Source organism: Oryctolagus cuniculus, chromosome 5 (assembly GCF_964237555.1).
Source record: "Oryctolagus cuniculus chromosome 5, mOryCun1.1, whole genome shotgun sequence".
Taxonomy (NCBI): domain Eukaryota; kingdom Metazoa; phylum Chordata; class Mammalia; order Lagomorpha; family Leporidae; genus Oryctolagus; species Oryctolagus cuniculus.
In genome coordinates, this window is record NC_091436.1 from 26,620,033 (window position 1) to 26,641,179 (window position 21,147).

Here is a 21,147-nt window from a genome sequence, read left to right on the forward strand (position 1 = left end):
GACAGAATCCAGGATGCAAGCACCGCAGGTGAGGATTAGCCTAGTGAGCCATGGTGCCGGCCTTATTTTTGGAAAGTCCTAAAAAACTCTGAAAATCGAACTCCTTGAAGGCCTTAATCCATCTGATCAAGATTTTCACTGTACAGATCCCTTCAGATCTAAGTATTCTGTTTACAGCTTCCTATAGTAACTGTAGGCTACAAGGGTATTTTGTGTAAGAGTGGATATGTGTGTTTGGGTAGATGTATCTTTTTGTCAGATTAGTGTAGAGAATGCTGCCTAAGTGCCTCTCAGGGGGGGCACACTCCCCAAAATTAGAGGCCTGGGGATAGACACACTGGCCGGCCCCCAAAGGAATGTGGCAGTGAGAGCAGCAGGGGGCTAATGGACATGAATTGGTACCTGGAGTATTTTCAGGAATTTGTAAATTTGCATGAGCATCTAACTGGGCCTGTCTCTGAAGATTTACAACACAGCTCTAATCCTTATTTTAGGCCACCAGACTGAATTCCTTTTCCCAAATCCTTAAGTTGATGTATAACTTTGCCTTTGAGCCTGCTGGCTTATAGACTTGCTGGTAGCCTCTAAATAAAAGTGGGAGTGCAGGGGCCGGCGCTGTGGTGCAGCCAGTTAATGCCCTGGCCTGAAGCGCCGGCATCCCATATGGGTGCCGGTTTGTGTCCTGGCTGCTCCTCTTGGGATCCAGCTCTCTGCTATGGCCTGGGAAAGCAGTAGAAAATGGTCCAAGTCCTTGGGCCCCTGCACCCACGTGAGAGACCTGGAAAAAGCTCCTGGCACCTGGCTTTGGATCGGCACATCTCTGGCCATTGCAGCCATATGGGGAGTGAACCATCAGATGGTAGACCTCTCTCTCTGCCTCTGTGTAACTCTTTCAAACAAATAAAAATCTTTTTTAAAAAAAGTGGGAGTGCATAGCTATCCAGTGGTGTGCTCTTAAAATGGATGCTCCCGTGTCCTGTCTCCTCATTTGAAACACCCCACAGATTAAGAAGTTGTGGTTGAACTTTTTAATTAACACACAATTATTCTTAGGTGCTTAAAATTAACTGAAAAGTGATCCCTAACAGTAGCCCGCTCTCTCTCTCACCTCTTTTTCTTTTTCTCTGTCTCTCTCTCTGTCATTCTGTGTTTAAAATATAGAAAAATAATAAAAAAATTTTTTTGAAACCCATGCAGTTTTCTCACAATATGCATTTTTAATGAACTTCTTGAAAATCCTTTGTGAAAGTGAGAATATGAGATATTTATCTGTGTGTGCTTGACGTATTTCACATAATCTTTTTAGCTATAGCTCCTTTTTTCTATGCATGGCTTGTTGAATGGGGATTTGCTGAATTTTGAATATTTTCTGTCACAGTCTAACTGGATGACCTTGAAAATAATTGTTCTAGATTTCGTTTTGTCACTCATAAAATGGAAATAATATGAAGATCCTAGTCTGCTATGAATATACAACAAATAATGGATGCAAATTACCTGGCTTGATATTCGACACATGAACCCTAATCATCAAATTGTACTGGTTATATCAGTAATTATGTAGTGGCCATATCAATAATTATGTATGATTTAATCATTCTTACTCTCAATGGTGGTCTATTTTTCTCCTTGAATTCAAATATTTGGTGCATAAATTAAATATATTTCTAGAAATAAATTCTTTATCAAAATTTTTACTGCTGATCATGATCAAGTATCTATCTCTTAAATAGATAAAATAAGAACTACACTTTTTGAACTATGATGTTCTTTTCTTCTACTGTTGACATCTGCTAGACACATAGAGATGAATGAACCTGAGAGGGGAAAGAAACATGAGACAGATATTAGTCTTGTTAATACCTGATTTGGATTTAAATTTGTAATGGATTTAGAAAAAGAGACTTTTTAGCATGACTCATTGCTCCTATTAATTAATAAGAACAATTTCCTTGTTCTGAAAAAACAATTTACAAAGAAATAGTAGATTACTAATCACAAAAATATAAAAACCACCTAGTCATATAAAAAAAAAAAAAAAGATGCTTCTCCACAAAATACCAAGGAAAAAAGCTTTAGCCTTGACCCATGGAGATTGCCTTCAAGGCGACAAGGTAATTTATTTTTTCAACCTAAGCTCATTCAAATTCTTGTCTTCTCTGGCAATATCACTGCAGGTTATATTCAGTGGGCCAAATTCATATCAGTCTTTTAACCTCTCCAGAACTCTTTGCAACTGCATGTATCAGCTTTGAGTGGAGCTTTTCCTATTTCATAATTGAGCTCTTCATGCTGAGAAACCTCTCGGGGATCAGGAGGGATAGCCACGAAGATGCGAATGTAGGGAGAATTGGACCAAAGAACAGTTTTTTTAGACAATTTATTTACATACAGAGAGTGGAATATGTTTTAGCTAGGAACATATTTACAGAATAACAAAATTTCCCTATGAAAATGTAACACTCCAGGAGTTTATCTTTTATATTTATGATTATCATGTAGATATTTACAGAGATGGAGGTGCTTCCAGATGTGGTAAGGTTGCTTGTTACACACACTGTGGAAAAGGAAGCATAGCATGCGCTGTTCAAATCCTCAAAACTGGTGTTTTGCTTGCATCGCATAGAAAAGATGAGTGTAATGAATGTATTTAATCAGGTAGATGGAATTACTTCTTTTGATTTTATTGGTAATATTTTATATTGGTTATTATTTCAGGTCATCTCTACAGAGAAGTCATGAAAGGGCTAAAGTTTGTGAGAGGAACATTTTATATAGAAGAGTTCTATTTTATAAATCTTACCAACAGTCAAATGTCAATGAATTTGATGCTTAACCACACTAACTTCTTGTGCTTCATGAATCTTTCAGTCATTCAATACCAGCACAAGCTTGAGTAATCAAGGATACTTTCATTAATGGAGTCTTCCTTGGCCACACTTGGTATGTATGATTCAATCCCTTTTCAAAACTGAACAATACAAGTGACTTTAGGCTATAAAAATAACCCCTCCATTTTTATGGAAATGACAAGAGAATAAGAAAGCAGTTGTCAACCATCTGACATAGTATTTCTTTCCAGTGAAGTTGCATATTTCAGATTTTCCACTGGTTAGGCTCAAGTGAACCTAAAAGTAGGTGGGTTCACAGGTCCAGTTATGAGGCATTTAAAAAAATTTTTTGAAAATAATTAAATGAAATTCAAAATGCCATCATATTTGGGTTAAATTGTATAAAAGTTTTTTCATTTTTAATATTTTATGATTTGAAAAGGTTTTCCACTTGAATTATTTTATGTAGCTAAAAATAAACCTATCTGATGAGTAAGGTATATATATATACATATATACGTATATATATATATATATATATATATACATGTATGTACATATATATATATAAAATAAAAATAAGTGTTGGATTTTTGTAAAGGAAGCCTAAAATGAATTTTTTCTGACTTGACACTGCTTGGGTTACTGCACTTATACTTCAGTAGTATGGGTGAAATGAATTGCTGGAGACATAATCATTCTGTTGTCACCCTTTGTTATTTTGATTTTGGTTCCCTTTGTGGTTTACCTGTACATGGATTTACAAAATGTAAACATTGCTCAGTAGGTGGCGCCAATGAGACATGCAATATTGAATTGTCTAATCCTTTTATTACCAGAGATTTATTATAGTTTAGTAACGTGAATGTTGAGGGTAAAGATAGTAGTCCTGATCACGTGGGGAGTGCTGAAGCCACATCAGATTATTGTAGAGACTTATTAAATCCTTGCCTTATACAGAATTTGAAGATAATGCTTTTTCTTTTGTGTCTACTTCATAATATTTGGAAAGCAAGAAACAGCATTTTTATTTTTGCTGACAAGTAAGCCTACTCTTTGCTTACATACAGTGCCATTAAGTCATATGCTGCAACAGGAGAAAACCTGCATTGCATTAGTTGTTCTGGTAACATGAAGTACAGAAATAAGGTACTTTGGAGTTACTAACTGCTAAGAAATTGTAATCCTACATATTTGGAAGCCAAACAACTTCAATCTGAACACAGAATAGTGATTAGAGGCTGGGATGAATGACAGGGTTGGATAACAGTTATGGAGTCAGAGTTAGATTGAAGGAATAAATTCCTAGTGCTACACAGTGTAGTGGGTTACTATAGGTCACAATAGACAATCATGTACATTCTGAGTAAAAAAGAAAGCCACTCCAAGGCTGCAATCATAAAGTAATATCAAAGAAGATGAAAATATGATTTCCCTGATTTGATCAGCACATTGTGTATGTGTTTTGAAACGTCACAGTATAGCCCATAAATATATATAATTATTGTGAACAACAAAATTTTGAAAATTGAGAAACACAATTTTTTAAAAAAAATTATAAGCCTTTTTCCCTTGAGAAATTTATAGAATGCTATTTAGCAGTTTCCTGAAGTGTTCCAAATTAGAAAATTATATTTTTTTTTACTGTACTGAATAGGCAGGATGAAAATCAGATGTACTGAACTTTAAGGATAAGCAAATGCTATTTAATTAGGAACAACTGAAGTATGTGCTTATCTTAAGAATGAAACTACAAAGATAACATTGGCCTGTGTGTTAGGAAGTGCCGTGGCAACCCCTGAACAAATTATTTGAGAACCACCTGACCAAGAAAGAAAAATCTGCATTTTTAAATGGGAATCAAAGATGTTTACTCCAAAGCCATGTTTCTACAATGATTAAATCAGCACTGTTGTTTCTGGAATCTTAAGTTCTTTACTTTTAAATTTTCTTCCAATAAAAACCAATCTCATCCCAATTATTTGCTGTAATTTCCATAAAATGATGTACTTCACTTATTTTTTTAAAATTGTATTTGAAACCAGTACATGGATAAAATGATTTCAGAGACATTCTGTATGACAAAGGTTAAGCAACTAGTACATAAGTAGTGGTCTGTTTGACTTTTTTTTTTTTTACCAGTAACAATAATTGGAAAACTCATAGAAATCACATGATTAGGTAACCAAAGCAACTGTTTTTTTTTTTTTTGACAAGGAAAAGCATTTTGTTTGCTTTCGATCAACAAATCAGAAATTATGACATTTATATTCATTGCCCCTTCCTCTTCTCACATACCAGGTTCTTTGGGTGCTGTGAAAAGAAACAAAAGGCCATGCTTTAGTTAGTTAAACATACAAGTGTTTTGTGAGCATTGGCACACATTTTCTTTATCATTTTTCAGTGTTGAATTGAAATGGTTTCCAAATGAGGAATTTTCTTTTTTTAAACTTTTATTTAATAAATATAAATTTCCAAAGTACAACTTTTGGATTATAGCAGCTTTTTTCCCTCCATGACCACCCTTCCACCTGCAACCATCCTATCTCCCACTCCCTCTCCCATCTCATTCTTCATCAAGATACATTTTCAATTATCTTTATATACAGAAGATCAATTTAGTATATACTAAGTAAAGATTTCAACAGTTTGCACCCACAAAGAAACACAAAGTATAAAGTACTGTTTGAATACTAGTTATATCGTTAATTCACATAGTACAACACATTAAGGATAGAGATCCTACCTGGGGAGTAAGCGTACAGCGACTCCTGTTGTTGATTTAACAATTGACACTCTTATTTATGATGTCGGTCAGTAATCACCCGAGGCTCTTGTCATAAGATGCCAAGGCTTTGGAAGCCTCTTGAGTTCACCAACTCTGATCTTATTTAAATAAAGTGGAAGTTCTCTCCTCCTTTCAGAGAAAGGTACCTCCTTCTTTGATGGCCCCGTTCTTTCCACTGGGCTCTCACCCACAGAGATCCTTCATTTAGGTTTTTGTTTGTTTGTTTGTTTTTGCCACAGTGTCTTGGCTTTCCATGCCTGAAATACTCTCATGGGCTTTTTAGCCAGATCCGAATGCCTTAAGGGCTGCTTCTGAGGCCAGAGTGCTGTTTAGGACATCTGCCATTCTATGAGTCTGCTGTGTATCCCGCTTCCCATGTTGGATCATTCTCTCCCTTTTTAATTCTATCAGTTAGTATTAGCAGACACTAGTCTTGTTTATGTGATCCCTTTGACTCTTAGTCCTATCATTATGATCAATTATGAACTGAAACTGATCACTTTGACTAGTGAGATGGCATTGGTACATGCCACCTTGAAGGGATTGAATTGGAATCCCCTGGCACATTTCTAACTCTACCATTAGGGGTAAGTCCGATTGAGCATGTGCTGAACTGTACATCTCCTCCCTCTCTTATTCCCACTCTTATATTTAACAGGGATCACTTTTCAGTTAAATTTAAACACCTAAGAATAATTGTGTATTAATATAGAGTTCAACCAATGGTATTAAGTAGAACAACAACAACAACAAAACACTAAAAGGAATAAAACAGTAAGTTGCTTCTCAACAGTCAGGACAAGGGCTGATCAAGTCATCGTTTCCCATAGTGTCCATTTCACTTCAACAGGTTTCCTTTCAGTTGCACAGTTAGTTGTTACCATTCAGGGAGAACATATAATATTTGTCCAAATGAGGAATCTTCTAAGATAACCAATCAACTTCTCAATGGGATTATTTGAGGAATATATTTGAGGAATATATTTCTAGTCTCCATAAGTTCCTCAGTTAAATATATTTTATTTTGATCTATGTGCGGGGCCAGTTTATTAAAGAGATAATGTAAATTACATTCGCAGTTTAAAAATTTTCATTATTTAGGTGGGGTTCAATTGATTTTTCTGTAAATGGATTTGACAATAAACATAAGCCTGGACAGGTTTTCTCTTGCCTTCTCCTTTCTTCTTCTCCTTAAAACCTTCTTAACACCATGCCATTTAGCCATGTAAAGTGTACAATTAAAAGATTTTTTAGGGGTTGGCATTGTGGTGTAGCAGGTAAAACTGCCACCTGCCATGGTGACATCCCATATGGGTTCCAGTTTGAATCCTTACTGCTCCACTTCTAAACCATATCCTGGCTAATGTGCCTGGAAGACCAGTGGAAGATGGCCCAAGTGTTGGGACCCTACACCCAGGCGGGAGACCTGGAAGAAGCTTCTGGTTCCTGGCTTTGTCTGGCCTAGCCCTAGTTGTTGTAGCCACTTGGAAAGTGATCCAGTGGGTGGAAGATCTCTCTCTGTCTCTTTTTCTCACTCTCTGTCCCCCCCCCCCCCAATCTGTAACTGTGGACTTCAGATAAAAAAATATTTTTTAAAGATTTATTTTTTTATTTCAAAGGCAAAGTTATGCAGAGAGAGAAGGAGAGGCAGAGAGAGAGAGAGAGAGAGAGAGAGAGGTCTTCCAAGTGCTGGTTCACTCCCCAATTGACCACAACTGACAAAACTGCACCGATCTGAAGCCAGAAGCCAGGAGATTCTGTGGGGAGCAATCCGGACTAGACTAAGTTACTGGAATTAAGACTTATTCTTTGCATCTGCTCTCCTACAATATGGCGCTGGGAGAGGAGAAAACAGCTTCTACCCAGCTGCCTCCAGTTCAACCAATAAACTGTAGGACTTGCTCCTGATTGGAGAGCAGCGTACTCGGTGTGTGGGCAGCCAAGTTGGGATTGGCAGAGGAGGACTATAAAGGAGGAGAGAGATGGCATGCACCGGGAACATCTATGGGGAACATCTAAGGGAACCCGTGCAGCCCCCGAGAAAGCCGGCCGGCGGTGTGCCGCTCCCCTGCGGAAGTGGGGAATGTGGCCAGGGGGAACTGCCCTTCCACGGAGGTGGAAGGGATAGTAGCCAACCCGGGAAGAACCAGCAGCAAACCCGGGGAGGGCCGAGCAGACAGAAAGAACAGCGCAGGGTCCTGTGTCGTTCCTCCACGAAGAGGGGGAGCGACATAATGGTGCCGTGACTCGGATATGAAGCCTAGGCAGGATTCTGTGTCGTTCCCCCATGAAGACGGGTAGCGACATAATGGTGCCGTGACTCGGATAGGAAACTTAGGACGGATAGGAAACCTAAGAGGGAAGAAACGGGAAGAAGTGGAAAATGCCGGAGAGAGAGACTAGCAAAGAGCCTAGGGGAAAGCCGGACGAGAAAGGTGCCGGAAGAAGCTATTGAAAGCCTAGGCATAGACTTGGATATGGACTGTGGGAAAGAAGTTAGAATTGAAAGTGAAAGTGAAAGCTTTCATAGACTCGGATGCGGACTATGGCGGGGAAGCTAGGAGATTGAAAGCGAAAGTGAAACCTGGAGGAGGCTTGGACTCGGATACGGACTGTGGGGAGAGGCCAGGAGAAATGAGGGAGGAGTATTGTTGGAAGAAAACTTAGGGAAACATACCGGGTAGAGAAAAATGTTAGGGAAATTGAAGCCGCGAGTGCAGGCCGAGGCGGAGACATAAGCCACCTTGGAATTCTTCAAGTCACCCCGGGGAGCAAGAGGCGAAGATCTGGAACCAGAGGCAGAGACGTGGGCCGCCAGGTTGAAATTCGCCAGGTTAGTCCGGGGAACTTGGACTGAATGCCGGTGGTGGCGGAAACATTCGCGGAAGCCGCCGCGTGCAGAGAGAGCACGGGGCGTGAATAAATAGGGAACGGGGCTGGTGTAGGCCGTGGTTCAGACGCGAAAGGGTTAAGCGTGGAGACCGCGGAGCGCGCGAAGCCGAGCCGCGCAAAGCCGGGAAGCTGCGCAGATGAGAGAGGCGCGAGGGCTGAAGCGGCGCAGAGCCGGGAACCCGCCAGCGGGGCGAGGTGCCAGAAAGCCGCAGGGATAAGAGAAACAGAAGTTTAGAAGTAAAGTGAGAAAAATAGGAATGCTGGAAGATAGAAGTAAAATGGGAGAAATAGGAATGCCCGGAGATAGAGAAATAGAGAAATAAAAAGGCCTCCCTACAACACTGCAATGTGAGAGCTTGGATTCGGTCTGCCTAATCAAGTGAGGCGATGAGCACCTGCGGGCAGCTAGCAGCTTATGCGCCGCAGGTCACCGAAGACAGGCACGAATTAACATCAGTAAGGCTTCCCCACAATACAACAATATTAAGCTTGGATTCGGTCTGCCTGATTTAAGGCGGTAAGCGCCAGCAAGCAGCTCGACCAGAGTATGAGCTGCAGGTCACCAAAGATAGGCACGAACCAACACTAATAAGTCTCCCCCACAATAAGGCAATGAGAAGGCTTGGATTCGGTTTGCCTGATAGAGCTTGTAAGCCCCTGCAGGCAGAGCAAAGCATGCGCTGCAGGGCACCGAACACAGGCACGCATCAGCGCCTAAAAACCTCCTCACAACATGGCGAAGAGAGGACCCGGATTCGGTTTGCCTGATGGATAGGACTTGTAAGAGCCTGTGGCAACTCTAGCAAGTAGAGCAGAGTGTGTGCCGCGGGACACCGAAGACAGGCACGTATCAACGCCAAAAAATAAAAAGAAAGGGGGATCTGTGGGGAGCAATCCGGACTAGACTAAGTTACTGGAATTAAGACTTATTCTTTGCATCTGCTCTCCTACAATATGGCGCTGGGAGAGGAGAAAACAGCTTCTACCCAGCTGCCTCCAGTTCAACCAATAAACTGTAGGACTTGCTCCTGATTGGAGAGCAGCGTACTCGGTGTGTGGGCAGCCGAGTTGGGATTGGCAGAGGAGGACTATAAAGGAGGAGAGAGACGGCATGCACCGGGAACATCTATGGGGAACATCTAAGGGAACCCGTGCAGCCCCCGAGAAAGCTGGCCGGCGGTGTGCCGCTCCCCTGCGGAAGTGGGGAATGTGGCCAGGGGGAACTGCCCTTCCACGGAGGTGGAAGGGATAGTAGCCAACCCGGGAAGAACCAGCAGCAAACCCGGGGAGGGCCGAGCAGACAGAAAGAACAGCGCAGGGTCCTGTGTCGTTCCTCCACGAAGAGGGGGAGCGACATAATGGTGCCGTGACTCGGATATGAAGCCTAGGCAGGATTCTGTGTCGTTCCCCCATGAAGACGGGTAGCGACAGATTCCTTCGGGTCTTCCTACAAAGATGCAGGAGCCCAAGGACTTGGGCCATCTTGTACTACTTTCCTAGGCCATAGCAGAGAGCTGGATCGGAAGTGGAGCAGCCAGGACTCAAACGGGTGCCCATATTGGATATCGGCACTGCAGGTGGTTTAACCAGCTAAGCCACAGTGCCGGCCCCCCAAAAATATTTTTTAGATAATTCATATTTGTGTGATCATCACAACAGATTTTAAAATATTAAATCACTTCCAGAAGAAACCTCACAGCATTAGCATTGCCCCCATTGTTTTCCACTTTCCTGTAGTTCTTATGGTCACAGGCCATGACTAATCAACTTTCTGTCTCTACACATTTGCCTGTTTTTAACATTTCATCAATTTTGTGCATTTCATTTTATACCAATGTAATCATCTAAAAGGAGGTCTTTAGCTTCAAAAACATATAGTATATTGCATTTTTATTGTAATCACAAAGTATTTTTCTTTTTTAAAAATATTTATTTTTATTTATTTATTTGAAAGACAGAGTTGCAGAGAGAAAGAGAGGGACACAGAGAGAAAGAGATCGTCCATCTGCTAATTCATTCCCCAAATGAGTACAATGGCAGGGCTGGGCCAGACTCTTGTCGGGTCTCTCTTGTGGTTGCAAGGACTCAAGGATGTGGGCCATCTTCCACTGATTTCCCAGGCCCAATAGCAGGGAGATAATCAGAAGTGGAGAAGCCAGGACTCAAACCAGGGCTCATATAGGATGACAGCCATTGCAGGCATCAGCTAACTCTATGCCTCAACACTAACCCCACAAAATATTTTTTTAATATATCTTGCTATTTCTTTTTTGGACTTTAGTTTTTATATATTTGTGAATTTCCAGAATTTCTTTGAGTTGCTTGTTTCTACTTGGTTCATTTGTTATCAGAGAACATACTTTGTTTGCTTTCAATTATTTCAAATTTATTAAGGGTTGTTTTAGGGCCTGGCATATAGTCTATCCTGTGGGAAGTTTCCATGTTCACTTGAAAATCTGTGTTCTATTGTTGGGTGAATTGTTCTATAGATGCTAGTGATGTGTCTTTGGTTTATATTTTTAAGTTCTTTTTTTTTTTTTTAAGATTTGTTTTATTTATTTGAAAGAGTTACAGAGAGAGTTAGAGACAGAGAGAGAGGTCTTCCATCTGATGGTTCATTCCCCAGATGGCCGCAACGGCTGGAGCTGCACTGATCTGAAGCCAGGAGCCAGGAGCTTCTTCTGGGTCTCCCAATTGGTGCAGGGGCCCAAGGACTTGGACCATCTTCTACTGCTTTCCCAGGCCATAGCAGAGAGTTGGATCAGAAGAGAAGCAGCTGGGACTAGAACCGGCACCCATATGGGATGCCGGCGCTTCAAGCCAGGGCTTTAACCTGCTGTGCCACAGCGCCAGCCCCTTTAAGTTCCTTTTTCCTTATTACTCTTCTGCCTAATTATTCTAGCCATTATTGAAAGTCAAATATTTGAATATTTGAGTTATCTATTTCTCCCTTTATTTCTGTCAATATTTGCTTCAGGCAGTTTTGAGACTTGGTTGCTGGTACCTATCTGGCTAAAATTATTAAGTATTCTTAATGGATCAACACTTTTGTCATTATAAAACATCCCTCTCTATCTCTTGTAAACTTTTTGTTTTAGTTTATTTTGTCTGACATTTGTGTAGCCCTCTGGCTCTCTTACAGTTGTTGTTTGCGTATTCCTTTTCCTGCCCTTTTGCTTTCAACTTATTTGTGTCTTGGAATCTAAAGTATGTCTTCCATAGGGTTGGAGCCTAATTTTTCATCCAGGCTGACAGTCTGTGATTTTTGATTTGATTTTTCCTCCATCAATATTTTATATCATTATTGATAGAGTTGGAATTATATGTAATATTTTCTTTTTTATGTATGTCCCATTTATTGTTTTGTACTTATGTTCCTTTTTTACTGCTTTCTTTTGCATTAAGTAGATATTTTCTAGTTCAGTATGTTTAATTCCTTATGCATAATTTTTACACCTTTTGTGTTTTTAGTGGTTTCCATATACATTTTAACGTATTAGAATCCACTTCAGGTTTATAATAACATTTACAACAAGATATAAAAATGTTAGTCCTATACAGGAATATCCTCTCTTCTATTTTCATGCTAATATTATACATATTACATGCATAATTGTTATAAAGAAGCTGGGAAAAGAAGGGAGAGCAAGCAGATCTTTATATAGTTTGCTATATTAATCTTACTGTTTACAATCATACTCTCTTTTACAATTATGTAATTATATTTTCCAGTGCTCTTGTGCTTTTTACATGTAGATTTGAATTAGTGTCATTTGCTTTCTGCTTGAAGAAATTGCTTTAGTGTTTCTATTTTTAAAATACTATTTATTGGGCCGGCACCGCGGCTCACTAGGCTAATCCTCCGCCTTGCGGCGCCGGCACACCGGGTTCTAGTCCCGGTCGGGGCGCCGGATTCTGTCCCGGTGGCCCCTCTTCCAGGCCAGCTCTCTGCTGTGGCCAGGGAGTGCAGTGGAGGATGGCCCAAGTCCTTGGGCCCTGCATCCCATGGGAGACCAGGATAAGTACCTGGCTCCTGCCTTTGGATCAGCACGGTGTGCTGGCCACAGCGCGCCGGCTGCAGCAGCCATTGGAGGTTGAACCAATGGCAAAAGGAAGACCTTTCTCTCTGTCTCTCTCTCTCACTGTCCACTCTGCCTGTAAAAAAATTAAAAGAAAATACTATTTATTTATTTGAAAGTCAGAGTTACACAGAGAGAGAGAGATGGAGAGAAATATCTTCTATTCACTGGTTCACTCCCCAGATGGCCATAATGGCTGGGGTTGGGCCAGGCTAAAGTCATGACCCAGAAGCTTCTTCCAGGTCTACCATATTGAGTAGCAGGGCTTCAAGCACTTGGGCCATCTTCCCCTGCTTTTCCCAGGCCATTAGCAAGGAGCTGGATGGGAAGTGGAGTAGCTGGGACACGAACCAGGGTCCATATCAGATGCCAGTGTTGCAGGCTGAGGCTTTACCCACTATGCCACAGTGCTGGCCCCTCCTTTAGTATTTCTTGTAAAGTCACTCAACAAAAAATTCTTTTTATTTATCCAAAAATAGTTTTTCTTAACTTTTTGAAGGATGGTTTTGCTGGATTTAAATAAATGGAATTGTATCAAGCTCAGAAGCTTTTGCACAGCAAAGGAAAAGATCAATAATGTGAAGAGACATCCAACAAAATGGGAAAAATATTTGCAGACCACCTATCTGACAAAGGATTAATATCCTAAATATATCAGCAACTTAAAAAACTCAACAACAAAAAGTTACCAATTCAGCTTAGAAATGGGCAAAAGACTTCAATAGACAGTTCTCAAAAAAATAAATACAAATGGCCCATTAGTATATTAAAACATGCTCAACGTTAGTAGCTATCAGGGAAATGCAAATCAAAATCACAATGAAATATCACCTCACTCCTGTCAGAATGACTAAAATACAAAACACAGAGAGTAACAGCTGCTGGCCAGGATCTGGACGAATGGGACACTTATACACTGTTGGTGGGAATGCAAATTAGTGCAGGCATTATGGAAAACAGCATGGAAATTTATTAAAAAAAAACTTGAAATAGACTTGCCATACAATCCAATAACCCCGTACTGGGCATTTACCCAAAAGATTTGAACGGAATGTATCAATGAGATATTTGCACCACCATGTTCATAGCAACACTGCTTACAATAGCCGAAATTTGGAACCAACCAAGGTGTCCACCATCAGATGAATGGATAAAGAAAATGTGGTACACACACACACACACACACACACACATGATGGAATATTATTCAGCTATAAAAAAGAATGAAATTCTACCTTTTACAACAAAATTAATGCATTGTCGCTCCCCCTCTTCATGGAGGAACGACACAGGACCCTGCGCTGTTCTTTTGTCTGCTCGGCCCTTCCCGGGTTTGCTGCTGGTTCTTCCCAGGTTGGCTACCGACCCTTCCACCTCCGTGGAAGGGTGGTTCCCCCTGCCACATTCCCCACTTCCGCGGGAGAGCGGCACACCACCGGCCGGCTCTCTCGGGGGCTGCACAGGTGTTCCTTCAGATAGATGTTCCCGGTGCATGTTGTCTCTCTCCTCCTTTATAGTCCTCTTCCACCAATCCCAACTCTGCTACCCACACGCCGAGTACGCTGCTCTCCTCCAATCAGGAGCAGGTCCTACAGTTTATTAGTTGAACTGGAGGCAGCTGTGTAGAAGCTTACTCCTCCCCAGCGCCATATTGTGGGAGAGCAGATGCATAGAATAAGTCTTAATTCCAGTAACAGTCTAGTCCGAGTTGCTCCCCACAATGCATCTGGAGGATATCATGTTGAGTGACATAAGCTGGACCCAGAAAGACATATTATGCATGCTCTCCCTTTTATTTGGCACTAAAATGCAAAAAAAAAAAAAAAAAAAAAAAAAACCAAAAAGAAAAAAGAATAACGTAAGAAATATCTGTGTTTACCAGTATTGCTGTAAACATAGTTTTGAGAACTTTGCTTTATACTTTTGTGAAACCAGTGGTTAAGGATGTTATACTACTATAGTTTTAGTGATCTGTGATTACTTCAAAATTTACTGTGTATGGGTGTGGTCATTTTTCCATTCAATTATTGTTTATGGTCATTTGTCTATATTCCCACTACACTGAGGTCTTTGCTTAAAAGAAGAAAAAATAAAATAGAGAAAAGGTAGCACAAAAAAGATTGTTTGAGTTTGTTTTTCTCATTATTCAGTGTTCTGAATATATCATCCCATTGGAAGTAATATGCCTCCACCATTTTTGATGAGAAGTCAATCGTTAACCTTACTGGTGTTCCTATATATTCGCAAGTCGTTTTTCTTTTGATGCTTTCCATATTTCATTTTTGGCTTTGTCTTTGGATATTGTCACTTTAATGTGTCTGGATGTAGATTTCTTTGTGTTTGTACTATTTGAAATTCATTGAGATTCTTCAATATATATATAGATTAGTGTTTTCCAATAAATTTACTGTTACTTCCTGGTGTATTTCTAATCTCCTTATAGTTTGTCTTCTGTTCTGGTACTCTGATTATGCATATTTTTATATTTAATGATGCTCTGTATTTCTCTGAGTTTCTGCTAATTTTTTTAAGTTACCGCCCTGCTCTTCAGATCGCATTTATCTATTATCCTGTCTTCAACTTCACTGACTGGCCTGCTGGTTCAAATCTACTGTTGAACACTCCAGAGAACATTTCATTTCAATTATAATAATTTTCAACTCGAGAATTTTCATTTTGTTCTTTTAAAAATAATCTTTATCTCTTTTAAAATGTTTTATTTTCATTTTTAACAGATTCATTGTGATTTGTAGATACTATTCTAAGAATGTATGATATTCCCTCCCTCCCTCCCATCTCACTCCCTCCTTTCTTTTCCTATTCTTTTTTTTTTTTTTTTGGTTTTTAAGATAACATATTTTAAAGTTACATTATAGTAAAAAGACATAAAAGTTCACCCAGTAAGAAGTTTAACAAGTGTCTTTTAACTCTTTTTGAATTCTCTCTTTGATGAGACGTTGTTACCATGCCTTCATTCACTTTATGTTGGCCTTTAGATATCTGACCAGATTGAAAGTAGTTACTTTGAAATCTTTGCTCAGTTTGAGATTTGGATCCTTGTAAAGACAAATTTTTGTTGTCTGTACTTTTCCTGCATATGGATCACACTTTTCTATTACTTTACATATGTATATATATATATGTGTGTGTGTGTGTGTGTGTGTATGTATGTATATCTATAATATGTTTGAATGCCTTAGATAATATGTTGTAGCAATTCTGTATATTAAGCCTCATTACTCTTCCAAATTTGTGGTTATTTGCTTAGTAACTAAGTTGGGCTATTTCAGCTGTGTCTTTTTTCCCCACATTGTGCAGTCTCTGACATGACGCCTCACAGGACAAAGCCTGGAGTATGTGCAGTCATGCTGGGATGAAGGGATTTTAGCAGTATTCTTTTTTGATTGTTTTGTTGATCTCTTTATTAATCTGTCTGTCTCTGTAGGTATTACATCCAGCTGTTAGTCAGCTGTTGCTGGCTGGTTGCTATATTGTTTTTAATAATGCCTTGGGGGCATTAATTACTCCACAGTAAGATCCAATTACATCCAGGACCTTTTACAATAGTAGTCTTTGAGGCCAGTTTTTAACATTTGTTCCAACCCCAGGAGTGCTCTTAGCTGTCTCTCTAGCTTTCTCTGATAAACTTGTAGCTGGTTTACAATTTAGATTATTGATCTTATGGAGCTACAAGCCTCCTTGTAATTTCTTGCCCCTATAATCTTTATTGTTTTCAAGAGTGTCCTTCTACTTGTATTTTCCCACATTGTATCACAAGTTCCTTTGGAGAGAGCTTTGGAACTTTGTTCTTTTATGGCCTGTTCCTCTGCTCTCCTGGGCAAAAACCTCTTACCCTGAGTGACACTGCAACCTTGGGAGCAGAACCATGTGCAAGGGTAGTGGCCTTTGATCTCCTTTGTTTATCTGTCCTAGAATCTCTTCCCTACAAGGGAGATAGGGTGAGAGTGATCAGGGCTCAGTGATTGTGGCCTACTGCACCTGGGGTAGAACTTCTGAATGACTAGTGCTGCTACCATGTGTTAATAAGATAGTCCCAGACCGCTCAGCGGCTTTTACCTAGAGTAGAGCATGGATCTGGGGAGGAAGAGAATTGGAGGTGACCTGTCCCTCCTGGGGGATATTGAAGCACTTGACTTAGAGAGGGGAAGAAGGATTTCTGTGTTCTTGGCTGCACAGATGGAGAGGAATTTATGTTATGCTGAACAAGAGACATGGATGATAGAGAGAGAAGGTTGAGATGCAAATATCCCAGACTTTCACTGGTTTTACTGGGGTTTAGTAAATACTGTTGAGTAAAGATTCTTCACTTGCTGTATGCACTTTGGGCAATTTCTACAATGTTGCATGCTTATGTAACCATATATTTTTTTTTGACAGGCAGAGTGGACAGTGAGAGAGAGAGAGACAGAGAGAAAGGTCTTCCTTTGCCGTTGGTTCACCCTCCAATGGCTGCTGCGGCCAGCGTGCTGCAGCCGGCGCACTGCACTGATCCAAAGGCAGGAGCCAGGTACTTATCCTGGTCTCCCATGGGGTGCAGGGCTCAAGCACTTGGGCCATCCTCCACTGCACTCCCTGGCCACAGCAGAGAGCTGGCCTGGAAGAGGGGCAACTGGGACAGCATCCGGCGCCCCGACTGGGACTAGAACCTGGTGTGCCGGTGCCGCAAGGCGGAGGATTTAGCCCAGCGAGCCGCGGCGTCGGCCTATGTAACTATAATTTTTACCAGTTATGGTTTTTCACAGAATTGCTGTCTGTGGTGCTCTTAATACCACTGTTCAGAAGTTGTGTTCTCATCCAGGGCTACTTCTGCTTCTTTTTATAATAGTATATCTAAAGTCCTGCTTGGTTTAGAGTTGTTTTGTTGGCTCATGTTTTCTTGACACTTATTCCATATGGAAAAACTATTTTGTTATGCCTTCTTTTGAAAATTTATTTACTTATTCTTCTCTTCTCTTCTCTTCTCTTCTCTTCTCTTCTCTTCTCTTTTCTTCTCTTCTCGGGGAGACAGACAGGGATTTTCCATTCACTGGTTCATTTACTGAATGTCTGCCAACTCCCAGGGCTGGGATACACTGAAGCCAGGCGCCAAGAACTCAATTGGGTCTCCCACATGGGTGGTAGGGACACAACTACTTTAGCTACCATTTTGCTGCCTCCTAGGGTGTGCATTAGCAGGAAGCTGGAAGTGGAAGCAGAGCCAGTACTCAAACTGATATTCTCTGATAAGGGTTATAGTTGTCCCAAGTGGTGTCCTAACCTCTGCACCAAAAGCCTGCCCTTTTTAAAGATTCCTTTATTAGACTTAGAAGCTTGTTATCATTTGCCTTTCTCCTCAGATAGCTTAACAATGGAGCCTCATATTCTTGCCAGAAGCTTCTGTTCTCTGAATGTCATTTTTCATTAAATGTAAATTCTGTTTGTTGTAATTTTGCTATGCTTTGTTATAGTTAACTTATATGTGCACTTGATCTGGTAATAGAATTTTGTTTTATCTACTATATATATTGCTAAATACCTGGCGCAAATTAGGAAACACTTTTATTTCTCATGACAAAGTCATGTGGTAGTTGTAATTCTTTTTTTTTTTTTTTTGGGCCAGGCAGAGTTAGACAGTGAGAGAGAGGCAGAGAGTTAAAGACAGAGAGAGACAGAGAGAAAGGTCTTCCTCCTGTTGGGTCACTCCCCTAAAGGCCACTATGGCCGTGCTGCACTGATCCAAAGCCAGGAGCTGCGTACTTCCTCTGGGTCTCCCATGTGGGTGCAGGGCCCAAGCACTTGGCCCATCCTCCACTGCCCTCCCAGGCCACAGCAGAGAGCTGGACTGGAAGAGGAGCAACCGGGACAGAATCCGGCGACCCAACTGGGACTAGAACTCAGTGTGCTGGCGCCATAGGCGGAGGATTAGCCAAGTGAGCCACTGTGCTGGCCAGTTGTAACCCTTTAATAAGACTTTATTTATGTGTAGCTGATGACCTGGTACAAGGTTGTAGATACCGTGGTAATCAGTACTTTTGTCCTCTTGTGATCTGTGTAGATCTGTTTCAAACAACCTCCACGTTATGTTCTTTGAAAAAAAAAAAAAAAAAGTAAGTGTTATGGCTTGTATATGTTCTGGCAGAATTTGTATGTTGAGATCTAATCCCTAATGTGATAGTACTAAGAAGTAGGGTCTTTAGAGTGTGATTAGGTTCTGATAGCAGAGGGATTGGTATTCTCTTAAAGGTATTCTCTTAAAGATATTTGACCTCTTCTACCATGTGAGGAAGAAGTGAGAAGGCAACAACAACAAGGAACAGGACTTCACCAGACAGTGATTCTGCTAGTAACATGGTCATCTACTTCCCAGTTTACAGAACTATGAGAAATAAATTTCTGTTCTTTACAAGCTACCCACTTTATATTTTGTTGAAATAGTCCAAAGAGACTAAGATAGTGAGAAGCTATTTTGACACAGAAAAATAAAGACTGTGCAGTGATTTCTTGTCTCCATACATTAACAGCTTTCCTCATTATCACCATTCCAACCTGAGTAGTACATTGTTACCACTGAGGCATGCTTGTTGATACAGCACAATTAATCACCCACAACTCATAGTGTATGTTAGGATTCACTCTTGGTGAACATTTTATGCATATTGACACATGTATAATGACATTTATCTATCTTTATGGTATCACCAAGGGTAGTTTTACTGAATTAAAATCCTCCGCGCTACGCTTTCTCTGCCCCTCATTGCTGGTGGCCACTAATATTTTTCTGTCCCCAGATATTTTCTTTCTCCACCGTTTTACCTTTTCCATATTGTCATATAGTTAGAATCGTATGGTGTTTAACCTTTTCACATTGACTTGTTTCATTTAGTAACACATTTAAATTTCTGTTGCGTCTTTTCAATGCTCATCACCTTATTTCCTTTTAGTACCGAATAATTTTCTATTGTCTGATATATCATAATTTATCCATTTTCCTACTGAAGGGCATCTTGGTTGCTTCCAAGTTTTAGCCATTTATGAACGAAGCTGCTACAAACATCCTTATGCAGGTTTTGGGATAGATACAGATTTCCAAGTCTTTTGGATATACCAAGGTTTATGATTGCTAGATTATGTGACGAGGGAATGATTAGTTCTGTAAGAAATTGCCAAACTATCTTCCAAATTTGATATTCCCACCATCAATAAATGAGGATCTCTGTTCTTCTACAGCCTCCTTAGAATTTGATATTTTCAATGGTTTGTATTTTAGCCATCTTGTAAATATATAGGGGTATTACGTGTTTTTTTTTTTTTTTTTTTTTTTTTTTTTTTTTTTTTGACAGGCAGAGTGGACAGTGAGAGAGAGAGACAGAGAGAAAGGTCTTCCTTTTGCCATTGGTTCACCCTCCAATGGCCGCTGCGGCCGGCGTGCTGCGGCCGGCACACCGCGCTGATCTGAAGGCAGGAGCCAGGTGCTTCTCCCTGGTCTCCCATGGGGTGCAGGGCCCAAGCACTTGGGCCATCCTCCACTGCACTCCCTGGCCATAGCAGAGAGCTAGCCTGGAAGAGGGGCAACCGGGACAGAATCCGGCGCCCCAGCTGGGACTAGAACCCGGTGTGCCAGCACCGCAAGGCAGAGGATTAGCCTATTGATCCACGGCGCCGGCCTACATGTTGTTTTAACATGCAATTTCCTAGGAAGATATGATATGGAACATCTTTCACTCGTCATTTGCATCTGTATGAATTTTTGTTGCAGTGCCTATTAAAGTCTTAGGTCCACTTTTTTTTATTGGATTGTTCATTTTCTTATTTTTAAATTTTAATTTTAATAATTATTGGTATATCTTGTATATTTTGAATTGCAATAGTTCCTTGTAATATTGGTCATGATTTAGATCACAGATCGCTGTGATATTTATTTTCATTTTCTCGACAGTGACTTTTGCAGTACAAAAATTTTAAATTTTGATTAAGCATTTAAGTACTACTTATTAGTAATTTTTTCATTGATTGTGTCTTTGGTGTTACATCTAAGAATTACTTGGATTTAATTTTTTTTTCTCCTTTGTGAACTTCTAGGAGTTCAGTGGCTTTTTTTTTAAATATACATTTGGGTCTATGATTCATTTGGAGTTACTGTGTGTATGTAGGGTATAGGGTGTAGGGTCAGTCTCTAGTTTATTATTATTATTATTATTATTTGCATTTGGATATCCAACCGTTGCACCACCATTTGTTGCAAAAACTATTACATTGTCTTTGTTATTTTGTCATAGATCAGTTGATTGTGTTAATATGGGTCTACATCTGGGTACTTTATTCTGTTCCAGTCTCCAGTCATCTACTTGTCTATACTTTCGACAATACCACATTTTCTTGATTACTGTAGGTTTACAATGTGCTTCACGTCAGGCAGGACCTGTCCTCCAACTTTCTTCTTTAATGTTGTGTTGGCTGTTCTGGATCTTGTACTTCTCCACGTAAACTTGGAATCAGTTTTTTGATACCCACGAATTACCTTGCAGGGATTTTGATTGATACTTCCTAGAATCTATAA